Source organism: Amblyomma mixtum, chromosome 1 (assembly GCF_055824585.1).
Source record: "Amblyomma mixtum isolate Tamu chromosome 1, ASM5582458v1, whole genome shotgun sequence".
Classification (NCBI taxonomy): Eukaryota; Metazoa; Arthropoda; class Arachnida; order Ixodida; family Ixodidae; genus Amblyomma; species Amblyomma mixtum.
The window spans coordinates 189206610-189219481 of NC_143012.1; the positions used below are offsets into that span (position 1 = coordinate 189206610).

The following is a 12872-nucleotide window of genomic DNA, read 5'->3' on the forward strand; positions in this document are numbered from 1 at the left end:
TCATAGAAGCACACCATTCATTTAAAAAAAAAAGGCTTTTTGAGGTAACGACAATCTTCTGCGGGATAATAACACCTTTGTTGGCGGACGTAAAAAATAGAGAAAGAAACCGACGAATTGGGTTAACTGCTAAAGTGGTTAACTGCAAGTAAACTTTTTTTGCTATTACAGATAGGCGCCAGAATTCAATTAGAAGTTTGCGGCCGGCGGCAGTAGTAGCCGTACCAGTTTTTCGATTTTCGAAAATGAAATTACTTTCACCACCGTGACTCAAAAGTGTGGATAATTTCTCGCGCCTTTCGAAAACCGCGCGCCTTCGGAGAGCGCCAAGCAACGTGCATCAATTCGCGATTGTCCGTGTCCATGTGCCAAGTGAAAATAGCTGCTCCGCGCCATCTGTGGTGCTCCCCGCTACTACTGGCGACGTCACCCTCGATAGAGCGGCTTTCCCTCAATATAATTTAATAGTCGTACTTTTAAAAATTAGCTGCGGGCTTCCTTGAAACAAGTGGCATAGAAAATATATTTCTGGCAGTTAACTTTTTTTTTGCGATAAAGAGCGTTGTAAACAAGTGTGATCAAAAGCAACGTACATTCTGGAAGAAATTGTAGAGGGTGGAGCGCAAAGTCTGGCGTCTTTTACATGGAATGACCTATCTCGCACACGCGCCGCAACAGCCGGCCGGTGTTCGGCTGATACATCACCATCTTCACTCTCGACGGAGGATTCGAACACCGTTTGTCCTGTAAGACGAAATGCGCTCATGTGCCACAACAACGCCAATGTGCCACATGGTCCACGTTAAGTATGCCATAGCACGCCACCTATTCGACGCGCTGTGTATCCTCTCCATAGAGTGGCAGAGTCACTATACTGATACTATTTTGTGTCCGCGGTGTGGAAGTTCCTAGATGTTGACTACCAGCAGAAAACGAGACTGCCAAATATGAAAAAAATTAAGAAAAATACGCCACAGCTGGTTATTCCTTTACTTGCGCAAGGTTAGTTTGATTGGAAGTAAAAAATAAATCATCTTATGGACGTAAATAGCCTGTTCTTTTAAGCCCAATGTTGAAGCTCGCCCATCATTTACAGGCTATTACAAAAACCTACGGATGCAATTACTGTTCGCCCGAGAAGTAAAATCTAGGCCGTCGCCCACTTCCAGGCAGGTACCGCGTGCTATTGCTAAACAGAGTCGTCATTCGTCAAACTTTCGTCATTCTGAGCGGCGGAAACTTGCGGCGCATCTAAAGCTTGCCGTTCAGGTAGCCGCCTGCATCGGAGTATTTTTCTGCGCTTCTTTTTTTTCTTTCATCGTCCCTTAATTGGCCAGGCATCCGCTTCGACACCCTCCCTTCGACACCCTCCCTTTCTGAACGATGGCCGCAGGCTGCGGCCGCATTCAGAAGCAGTTCCACAACTTCGTGAAATTTACGACCTCGGCCGCTGGGAAGAGCTTACAGTGTTGCGGTTCGTTGACGCTGGCCTCGCAACCGGTTTGCCGAATTCGCTGGCGACGAAGTTTCCTGAATGCGTCATCACGCGCGTGCTAACGCCCCACTTCGTTCTTTTGTAAACAGTCGCCTCGCTTCGAATATTACATAGGTTGCGTCGGGGAAGAGCAGTGAAGGCCGTCCGCCCCATTCGCAGCGGTAAAATGAACCGTGCCGCCGAAATGCCGGGCGTCTACACAAAGAAATGCGTGGATGACGTGCACGACACATCAGACGGAGCGCTTCCTTTCAAGTTGCAGCGGATAGCCGAAGATGAGCTCGGTGAGACACCGACAAAAAGGGATGAACTGCTGGCAAAACTTAAGGATCTATTGTCAGGTGAGTTCTGCGTTTGATCTTGCCTACGGCGTCGAGCCCATCGAAAAGTTCTTGCTGGAGTGTTGCGATTTTGGGAGTTAATAAGATGAGCGTTTCGCAAAAAGCTGCCATATTAGTGCGAAAGTAGAGCCTGCGACGGCGTGAAAGGTCACCTTCGGAGGCCGCCGGGCAAGATCACTAGGCTATCGCCGCAGACGGTTACGCCTCGTATTAAACTGCAACACACGCTCGCGCTGTGCATTGCACACTGTCGTCTTCCGTCTGCGGCGCTAACAGATCAGATTAGCTTAACCTCTGTCGGCGCGTAACCTGAGTCTAATGTCGTCAGCAGACGTGCCGGCGACATAGCAAAGTAAAACCATGAGCCAACAGGGCTAAACACATGCTTTCGCATGTTTACTCGGTTTAACTCTGCAAAAACGCTATCAATAGATTGTGTTTACCTAGCGCGTGTTAGCGCAATCGCGTCTAAGATTGCAGGTGCAAAACCAGTTCAGCAGCCAACCTATCCCCTGTCACATGCTTTTTTTTATCTTTTTAGATATCTTACAGCCACGTGCATAGGCAGGCCCCATTAAAAAATTGAGATGTTAACATTCCTAACATTGCCATAAATGTATTAGATTTAAAATGTCACTGAAACACACGCATACAATATTAGTCTAAGGGTTTCCGTTCTAACAACAATGTGCTTGACACGTAGTACGCTGAATTAGCGTCGGGCACAGGGGCGATGAAGGTGAACGTGAGCACAGTGAAGCCTACGTACCCCGCTGTTCGCTTTTCTTTTAATCACGCTTTGACTTCGGTGGTAGCAAACAGGCGCTAAAGCCGTCCATCGTACATACTAGGACAGCAGAGCGCGTAGGCGCCTTGTTGTTCGTGTCATTGTCTTTATTGCGATTGCACACGATCAAGATTCGCTAAGTGGCTTGCAATTTAAAAATAATTAGATGAAACGCTCTCGATCGTTCACGTGAGTACACTATACTAAAATATGTGAAACGCCGATTTTAATCGGTGCTCCTTTAAAGAGAGCGCATTAAAATAGAACGGCGTCAATATTCAGTTTTTCACTTCACATCGTAAGCTGGTACGGAAAATGGAACTGCGCGGTGCTTTGTTTCGTAGAGATATAAAAAAAAGAATACCAGCAGAGGGTACTTTTATATTTAGATTTGTTAGGCTACCTGTAGCTGGACTTTATATTATTTATGGTCGCATTAAGAAATTTATCTCCTAAATGCTTTAAATGCTGTACATGTATCCATTGGTTCTAAATGAACCCAACTGAAAGTCTGAACACACATTTCATTCTTGCTTCATGCCAAATGACAAACAAGAGCCTAAAGAGAGGCCATAAATAATAATTCAAGAGACTTCTAAGAAGGCTAAACGTGTTAAAGTAACGAGTTCAATCACATGTGCGTTAGGTTATTCCCGCTTTTTATTATGCAGCGTGCTCGGTGGACCTAACTTTTAAGGTTTTCATCAGAGCTTCATGCTAGGTGGAAGTTTCTAAATAAAACATCAACGTTACTTTCAGGAATGAGGTGGAAATTACAAAAGAAACACTAACCAACGTCGGAAGTGGTTCAGAAGAACTGCCTTGTAGAGGCGCGAAATTTATGAAAAAAAAAATACATCAATTGCAGGAACCTTCAGACTTTCTATCATTGAAGCGTCCGCTCTTGCTCTCCTAAGGGCAAAATTTGTTTTTACTTGTGAATCTAACTTCAGTGGACTATCAAGAGGTTATACATCCTGAAGAAGTTCACTTATAAAAGAAAACTACAAACTTCGTTTCTGACTTTTGCATAAAATAAAGTCATAAAAGTTCCTATAACATCTCATATACATAATGCTTCCACCCATACTACCCCGACTTTTTTAAAGTCAATTCTCGTGATATGAAAACTGGTATGTATTTGATTTTTTTTAGTAACCCTATGTTTTTTATTCAGCCAGGAAACTCAATACATTCTCGCATTTTAAAGTAAGCAATAGAAAAATGTTCACAAAAAAAAAGTCTCAATAATGTGGGAAATGCTCAGCTTCTTCCGAAGAAGGTACTTCGGCTCGTGCTTTGAGGTAGAAATTTTCCCCAAAGATGCCCTTTCTATGAACATTCGCAATGTTCTGTTGTGATTAGAAGAAAAAATTCCTGGATATCTTCGTCAACTTCAAGCCCACAGTGATGGGATTTCAAGGCGAAGGCTCCTTTCCCAAGCAGTGCAGCCCTGGGAAGCCGAGCACCAGGCCGAGCTATAGCTTGAACCCATTTTGAGAAAACCGGTGGGTACCCGGCCGGCGGTGGGAGTCGAACCCACCACCTCCCGAAGCCGAAGCGGTGCTCTACCACGAGGCCACGGCTGCGGTAATGGGCGCATCGTGGTTTACGGAGTTCCTCCCAAACGTGCACACCTAAAGAAGGCCGAGCGCCAGGCCGGGGGAAGCTTGTACCCATTTTTACCGGTGGGTGTCCGGCGGTGGGTTTCGAACCAACCACCTCCCACAGCCGAGACGGGCACTCATACCACTGGGCCACGAATTTCTTTTTTTCTGGAATTTTTTATAGCATGCTGGAGATATGACAGTTTTTTTGTCTGAAAATACCAAAACTGGAAGCACTCACTCGTCTAACAGCCCTACTACCGTTGTGCCGTTGTGCTGATCAAGTTTTACTATTACATTTGTTGACAAATCAACACATTGCTGGTTTCTTGCACGATATTTCAGTAGAGCCTCCACGTGTTGCAAATATCATAACGCAAATGCGAAATTCGCTTGTTTTCATTGATTAAATACTCTTAGTCAAATGGGCTAACTGGAAACCCTCAAGGTGGAGTAAATTTGTTCCAAGCTTCGGAACTGAAGCTTATACGAGGCCTAAATCCGTCCGGGGCACCCACTTTACGAAGCTAACCAGGGCACCTAGCAGGTAGAAGCCCGAGTCCGAATTAATAACTCAAAGCAGGAACTGCGTTAGATCAAAGTGTTTAGGGAACGGTCAATTACTTTCTTACTACAAATATTGACTCAAAAAAATACGTGCTAAGTGCTTAAGCAAGGCTTAGGTGCATTCGTGGAGAACAAACTGCTGTCTGGCACCGTATATTCTACGCGATTTATTGTGTCGTTGAGCGTCCACGCACTCAACGACACAATAGATTGCGTAGAATCACGTGTTCAAGCTAACAGAATGGAACATTAGATCTGATCATGTTTTATTTTTGCCTATCATCGTCATGAGCCTAACTAAGCACACTGGAAAGCAAATGCCTTTCAGACATCCCTCCAATTACCCATGTCGTGTCCCAGCCTCGGCACCATATGCCCGCAAGCTTCCTACTTTCATCCGCCCAGTTGTCTCTGCGACCCTCTTATTGCCATCCTCAGACTAATGGCCTTGCCGAACGCCTGCATCGAACACTCACAGATATGCTATGTACAGTCTTTGCCAAAACTAATCAGCCCAACGAGTTTTACTTCTAAGCCGTGCAGCGCGACTCCTAAGCACATCTGACAGTCCTAAGCTTGTAAGCATTTCGAACTTTAGTTCTCGCCGTGGTGAGATTAGGGCCCCTGAGTATATAAGAGGAGCCGCGCGCTGCAGGGCTCAGAAGCAGACCTCTTGGGCTCTATGCTTTTGAAAAAAAAAAGATGCCCAGGCTTAGCTTGGTTAAGCCAAGAATGCGTTGCATATTGCGCGGTCTTTTTGCGCGAGGTATTGCTTGGCGGCACTCCATTTTCTCAGCAGCTTTTCCTCCGTGGCGTATGGATGGATGGATGGATGGATAGGAGCGCCCCCTTTAAAACGGGGCGGTGGCAACCGCCACCATGCTCAGCCGTCCTTTTTGTGGTTTTTATTTTTTTTCTTCTTTTTTCTACGTGGTTTGGTGACGTCACGTCACCACGTGACATGACGTCACCAAACCACGTGGCGTCACGTCACGTGGTTTGGTGGCTGCCCGGCCGCGCCCAAGGGCTGAACTGAGTGATTGCAATATGCTACGCATAAAAGACTTTACGTCTCTTCCGACCATCGCAATTGGGACGAGTTTTGCCTTATATCACAGTCGCTAATAATTCGTCCCACCATGACACGTCATGCTTTTCTCCTTTCAATGTTTTGTTAGACCGCCATCCTCACTTGCCTTTGGACATGTTTTACCGGCCGTCATCGCTACGCCCGCAGAGTACGCACAGGATGTCACTGCACGCGCCGCATGGCACGCCAAGTTGCTCACGCGTGTCTCTCCGCATCTCAAGTCAAGCCGAACGCCATTTACGACCACCGACATCGGGCCGTACACTCTTCCCCGGGGTCCCTCGTCCTCCTGCGGTGTTCCTCTCGCCGCGTTGGATTGTCTGAAAAGCTTCTACCCCGCCATACCGGCCCTTATCGATTTCTCCGCCAGGTGAACGACGTCACGTACGAAATTAGTCCTGTCTCAATCTGCGATGTCATCCAACCGCCCTATTACTGACGACTTACATGTTGCTCGGCTTAAACCATACCACGACCCTCACACGTCTTCTCATTAGCAACAGGACGGTGCTTTTGCCGACGGGGACTATGTTACGGCCATAGGCTTGAACAAAAAAGGTGACGAAGTATGGTGCTTGTGTGTGGTGGACAAGGAGGACGAAGCGTTTCCGGGCACTTACCTTTATTGTATGGCTCCTTGGCTCTCTCTGGTTGTTTACACCTGCGGTCCCCTTTTGTAAATACATATTTCAAGCCGTTACATTGTTTAATGCCATATGGTACCTTGTTTCATACCAATGATGATGCCAGCCGTATGCAGCATGTTTCGCCGCCAAATCTGCGCTCGCGGGCTCTACAAAACCACTTCATCAGGATAGCGTCCATGGTAAACTTGCCTGTTATTCACAGTGTATACATGCCAGTTTTGTTAGTAAGTGACGAAATATTTTTGTTTAAAAAGTACCCCCCAAAATGCAGAAAGTATACTAGCTAGATTTATAAAAATAGAAACTTGAATACAAAGGGCCTGGAGGACCACCGATCACGATTCACGCATTCCACAAAATATGTGCATGGCGCGCATTGTAGGCCGAGGGAGTGCGCTATAATTAAATGGGTCCCAGACAGCACAAATAAAGGGTGTAGTGAGACCAGCGACAGGCTTTGATATCGTAGGCTATAGGTAGACATTAAACATATTTACTCAGCGAACCAGCTCCGCTCAGTTTTCCGCAGAGGAGGAGAACCTAAATGCGAGGAATGACGACCTGTTCCTGCTGCTCTTCTTGCGAGTGCGCAAGTACAACCTGGAAGCCGCTTTGCGCACCATCCGGAACTACTACAGGATCCGTAACGCAAGCGGGTCGGTGTTCTGTGACTTCCAGCCTTACAAGGAGTCGCCGGCCACGCGCAGGCTAATGATGGTGATGGCCGAGGCAGATGTTCGCGGACGCCCTATACTTCTCTTCAAGCCGGGTGGATGCATCAGCAACTAAAGGCTTTTCTTCTCAGCAGTTTGCAGTAGTCAAGGCAACATTGGACGCTAGCGTGATTGTTCGATGGTTGTTCTTGGTCAGGTCAGAGTTTTCTCTGTCGTTCCAGTTACAGTTCAATTCGTATCGAAAAAGCTAGGTTATCGACGTAAGCAATTGATACATATGAGACTTTTCGCTTATCTGTTCGCATGCGGCAAGATCTTTGCACTTTTACTACAACATTTCCTCGATTACCGAAAGTCGGATGAAGTGTTTTTCTTCGTTTTGGTGTAGCAGACCAGATGTATGTTTCCGAAGTGCATTCCTTTCTTCTCACACTCAAGAAAAAATAAAAAAAAACGTTCGCTCTCTTCACTATGTTCATCATACAACAATTTACCAGCAATGCGAAATATACAGGAAGACTGAGACATGTCCCATTGATCTCTAGTTATCGCAGTGCTACGACCAGCAGCGGGCAAACAAATCAGGCAAATTCCCTAGCCTAACCTTCTCTACGGGCTCCATCCGCTACTGCTGTTTTGGTCATGTTGCAATTAACTACGTTAAGGGACATTCATTACCTGTTCTCCATAATAGAACTTTTATTCAAGCCAACTTCCTCTCTTTAGTTTCGTCCAGGAAAAATTCTTAAATAGCTTGATGCGCGAAAATGCGAGGTTCCCACCGCTTCGTCTAGACCACTGACTTCCTTTCACTGCTCGTTGTGGGAGTGCGAATTCCGGGCTATCCTCTTACGAAATAAAGTGACGGTGAATGAAAGCGAGCGCTCGTCCTAATGGCAGCGTATAACAGTCGCATTTCAATTCCGCGTTCAATTCTATCAGGCGAATATGCTAGCTTGAACACTGTCTAAAAAGTCGGCAGACGATTACGATGGCCGTTATTGTGAAATTTGAGCGCAGCTCTTTGTGTATTTTTAGCTTTGCGATATGCTTAGCCAACTGCCGCACTCACCGTGGCAGGTGGCGTTCCTCTCCACCTGACATGGCTCGCTGGTGGCATGTTGCGCTGACTACGCCGACTACGAGGACGACTACGACACCTTTCAAACAGGCGCGTAATCTTAGACTCCCATTAAATAAACACTTTGCGCCGCTTGCGAGTTCTTGATCTTAGCTGTGCCAATTTCTCAGACTTGCTCTCGCGGTGGCAAGTACCAAACAGCTGCATCTCCAGAAATGGATATTAATGCAATTTGATTTCATGCTAGACTGATCATCCTTAATATGTTCGATACACTTGCTCTAGTGGCATGCCTAATGAAAAAAATGATAGCACTTCTCGCTTACGCGTCATAACCTCCAACCTAACCTAACGAAATTTTCCCAGGGTCCTGGGTTCTCGATGAGCCTTCATATGTCGACATGCACCGCGCTCTTATGCTGTGCTTATAATATCTGGTCAAGAACCCGGCGACACAGACACTGTGCATGGTGATCGTCGAATACTTGCGTCGAATACTTGCACGTACATTTAACTTAGGTTTTTTGCCGCACTCGGTGCTGAGTGCTGATTAAATAAGAAGCTAAAGGGACAAGCAGCGAGCTATTCCAGCTTCGACAAGAAATAGCTTAAACAGGCACTGCGAGCTGAACCTGAGAACTTTGTTTGAACTTGTTTTAGTAAGAGCGATAGAAGCCGATGCAGTGTCATGAACTTAAGCCTTTTTTCATTCACGAAGCAATATAGCAAGAAGAAATCCTTTTTATTGCTGAGGTTTGTTTTTGTTTTCTACCACAACAAATCGAGCAGCTTAGATTACATCTCCTCGTGGATGGTGAAACTTCAGAAATTCTTTCAGCTGCCGGTTTGCACCCTTTTGTGTTAAGAAATTGAAGAAGTAAGATTACCTGCCCCGAGAGGCTTCACCCCGTGTCGAATTGCATATTTCGTTGATAAACGGCATATAATAACGGATGCGTTTCAACAAGTCCGTAAATGCAGAGCCACTGCTTCCTGCTGAAGAGCTATCTGTATCAACAGATGATGTGCGAAAAACAAGACTGCTAAAAAAAAAGGAAAGCAGATTTATTTGCCTCTTACAGCTAGAGAAAAAAATAAGCGAAGGATCTTGAGTAGAATCGTTGGTTGCTGAATCCAGAGACTGTGATCAGCGCAAAAGATCAGGCATAAAGGAGATACGACAGGACATACGTCCGACTTGCAACCTATTTTTACTACGCGGTTGGAATGTTTGCAAACAAATCTTTCCTTCTGCCGCTTGTTCTTGTGGTGCTGGTGCCACCTATCAGGTTCTGTTGCGTCGAGGGATGATAACGAAAAAAAATCGCAAGACAATAATAAAACTCGAGGTAAATGACCTGATAAAAGCCGACATTGTAAATGTGGCAACGTGTGAAATGAAGGATGTCGTGAAGATAACAAATTCTCGTAAAAGGAGGGACAAAAAAAAAATAATCGCGAAAGAACCTAAAGGCTATAAAGTTATAAAATTCTGGTGCGACAGGGGCAAAAAAGCACACTGGACAATCGCGCATGAGATCTAGAGGCGGTGAAAATTATACGGGAACCGAACAAGGCTCACTGAAACATATCTTCTCACGCAGCTAAAAACGTGGTACAACGAAAAAGACACGCTAAAAGACAAACGCAACGTTTAATCATCCTTCATGAGGAAAAGATGTAAAAAGTGCATTTGAAAGTACGCACAACCAAAACAACTTCGCGAGGTTTACCGTAGCGGGCCTGAAGGTAGCAGAAAGGTAAAAATAACGGGGGCCTCGAAAGGGGCTTTGAAAGAAAGAGGCACATGAAAAAAAAAAAACAAGACATACTGAATAACTAATACTGAGGGGTTTGCTGCCAAACCCTCGCACTTATAGGCTGGAGTCTAACGTGTTTCTTGCCGTATCTTTACTGGCCGAGTAACTTATTTCGCTGTGTACTGTGTCTGGAGAGCGGAAGAGTTCGAGATAATTTCAAAACACAGCCTTCGTATCCGCACAAACGTTCTGCAAGGAACAGCAGGGCTCAATATTGACCACACTTAATAGTGAATAAGACAGCGATTCCAACCAGCCTTAATAAGCGTGCAACAAATTTATTCTGAGCTTCACTGATCACTTATTTCTAAACGACAACTGCGCTTGTAAAACCCAATGTGGGAACTCATAAACATTTATCAATGTGACATCATGGTTCGAAGTTAACATAGCAGGCGTCTAAACGAATAGTCGTAAAAACAAAATAACGACGTTATTCTGAATTCACGGCATGTCAGACCACCGATGAACGCCAGTAACAACATGTGTATTCTCTGTAGAATGGCCAGCATCAATGCTATATCGGATGCCCTGCTCATAGGCGGTCACACGAGTGACGCTTCAATTAATGTTCTCTGCAGGTCCTGCAGTTTGAATGCCGATCAGCAGATTTTGTTCAAAAAATACTTCTTGAATCCAGGACTATTAACAGACAATTGCAGCAATGCTTTGTTGCAATAATCATGCGCTGTTTTTCTCACAAGTAGATGCAAGATCATATAAGCCCTCCATTGTTTGTGATTAACGGGCGCTTTTCTTCTTGATGACGTCTACGCGTTTCTCGTGTGATTGTATTTCAATGACTTTATGTCACTAGTAACCAAAATGCATTAATACATCAGGGCTACTCCTTCTTAGGTATGATTAAAAGTTGGAGCGTGACTATCACGCGCTCCAGCCTGTAAATAGCCGCAAATTCATTGACAATTGTTCGTTATTGAATAGTGTGCTGCGCGCATCCCAGTCACAGCAACTAGCTCCCGCAAAGAGCCTTGTGCCGGCGTGGAAAATGATGCCTAGATCTGCTTGGAGGCATTCATGCCAAATTAGTGCTTAAGACAAGTTCCAACTGTGCGCTCAAGCCAAGCTTTCGCCTGTTCACAGTATGTTCAGACTGCTGAATTGAACCTCTGTTTATAATATTTATCGTTGCAATTCTGCCTCACATCTGTCAACAAGCCAGAATAACGTGCCGTTCATGACGTTTTCCAGGATTGCATGCCCATGCGTATAGAAGCAGTGCACACCGTGAGACAAGGCATAGCATTCGACAGGTTCTTGACACTCGTTAAGCCTTTTCTAAAGACGAAGCTTATACATAGGTTAAGCATGTCGATGTTATTGGCTATTATTTTGTGTAAATAACTTACAACTTATTTAAATGAAGGTTTATCTAGAACACCGGAGTCCTCAGAATCTACAGATTCCACGTCACCGAATCGGCGCAGCGAACCACGCTCCGATAACAATGGAGAATGCATTGTGCGGTGTACCTGGTCGTTATTCGTAGTAAAAAGCAATAAAAAATGGCGCAGCCCCCTCTCCCCTCCTTCGCATCACACCCATAAAACCTTAAGGATTGTATACAATTTGTTATCATTATGACTACGAAACATGGCCAGTCCGCACAACACCTTATCAATAACTATCCTTGCGCCCGAAATTCCTCAAAAAACAAACGTCGGATGTATCCCGGCCTTAAGATTGGGGCTGTCAATAATCTATACTAGGTCGTGGACGCTATTTTTATTTAGAAACATCAGCAAACTGTGGCTCTTAATGTTGTCCGCCAGCCACAGGGTGAAATCATCCCTCTAGGAGCTGTACGACCAACTTCTCGTAGCAGTCTTCTTGAAGTCTTTGCTGCGAGAAATTTCCACAGGGAGTAGCGAACATTCACGTCAACGGCCGGCGTTGACAACTTTGGGCTTCTTTCTTCTTGACAGCCGTAATCGCACGTGTCCGACGGTGTGAGGGCCACCACAGACCCAATCTTTCTAAGTAACAGCTCCTCTAACCTGATTAAATTACGAGGGAGGGGGTAAGCGCACTGGGTACTCACATGTGTAACATATGACGTCATATAGAGAGGCATGACGCCATATATAACAGCGCAAATCCTCCTGCTTTTAAATCCTCTCGGAGCCAGTTTTTGGCTTCTTGAAACCTCAGATTTATAGGTTACGTGGACCTTCCCTTAACTCTTTCGCTACCGCGGAAAAATGCACAATTTGGAGTGTACTGAAAGAAAAAATTTTTTCCCAAGAACTAATACACTCAGCACATATTGCAATGCATGAAATTGTAGCTTATTAGTTACACTTCTGAATGAAACAAACAGAAGAGTTGTGTGTGCAAAAGTAAATGCACATCTATTTGTGAAATTTGCTAAAAACACACAAAAAAGTATATAGCAAAAACAAAAATTACCGGCTGCACTAAGCCCGAACTTGATTAGAGGAAAACTGGAATATACAAACTGTTGCACATGTTTATAGCTGTCAGCATATTAAGAATGGAGCGGATGTCAAAACGAAGGCTTGCTGAGGAAGCAATCGTGCTTGGGGCTTGATGTGTAAGGGTGTCTTCCCTCCTTTTCTCTATGACCTGCTCATCTTGATTCCAGTGTGTTTGGATGCGTTATTTTACCTTAAGGGGAGCTGCACCCCTGGTGTACTGCGTATCTTGAGCCAGGATAAGGAAGGATAATCTGATGCATTGTATACAAATCATAGCAGCACCACTAAGTGAGAGCATCACGCA

At 45.1% G+C, this 12872-nt stretch overlaps 1 pseudogene; it reads left to right on the forward strand.

Moving 5' to 3' along the window:
• Window positions 1-1330: 1330 nt before the first annotated feature.
• On the forward strand, window positions 1331-12083 carry LOC149370285 (alpha-tocopherol transfer protein-like; annotated as a pseudogene).
• The last annotated feature ends 789 nt before the right edge of the window (window positions 12084-12872 follow it).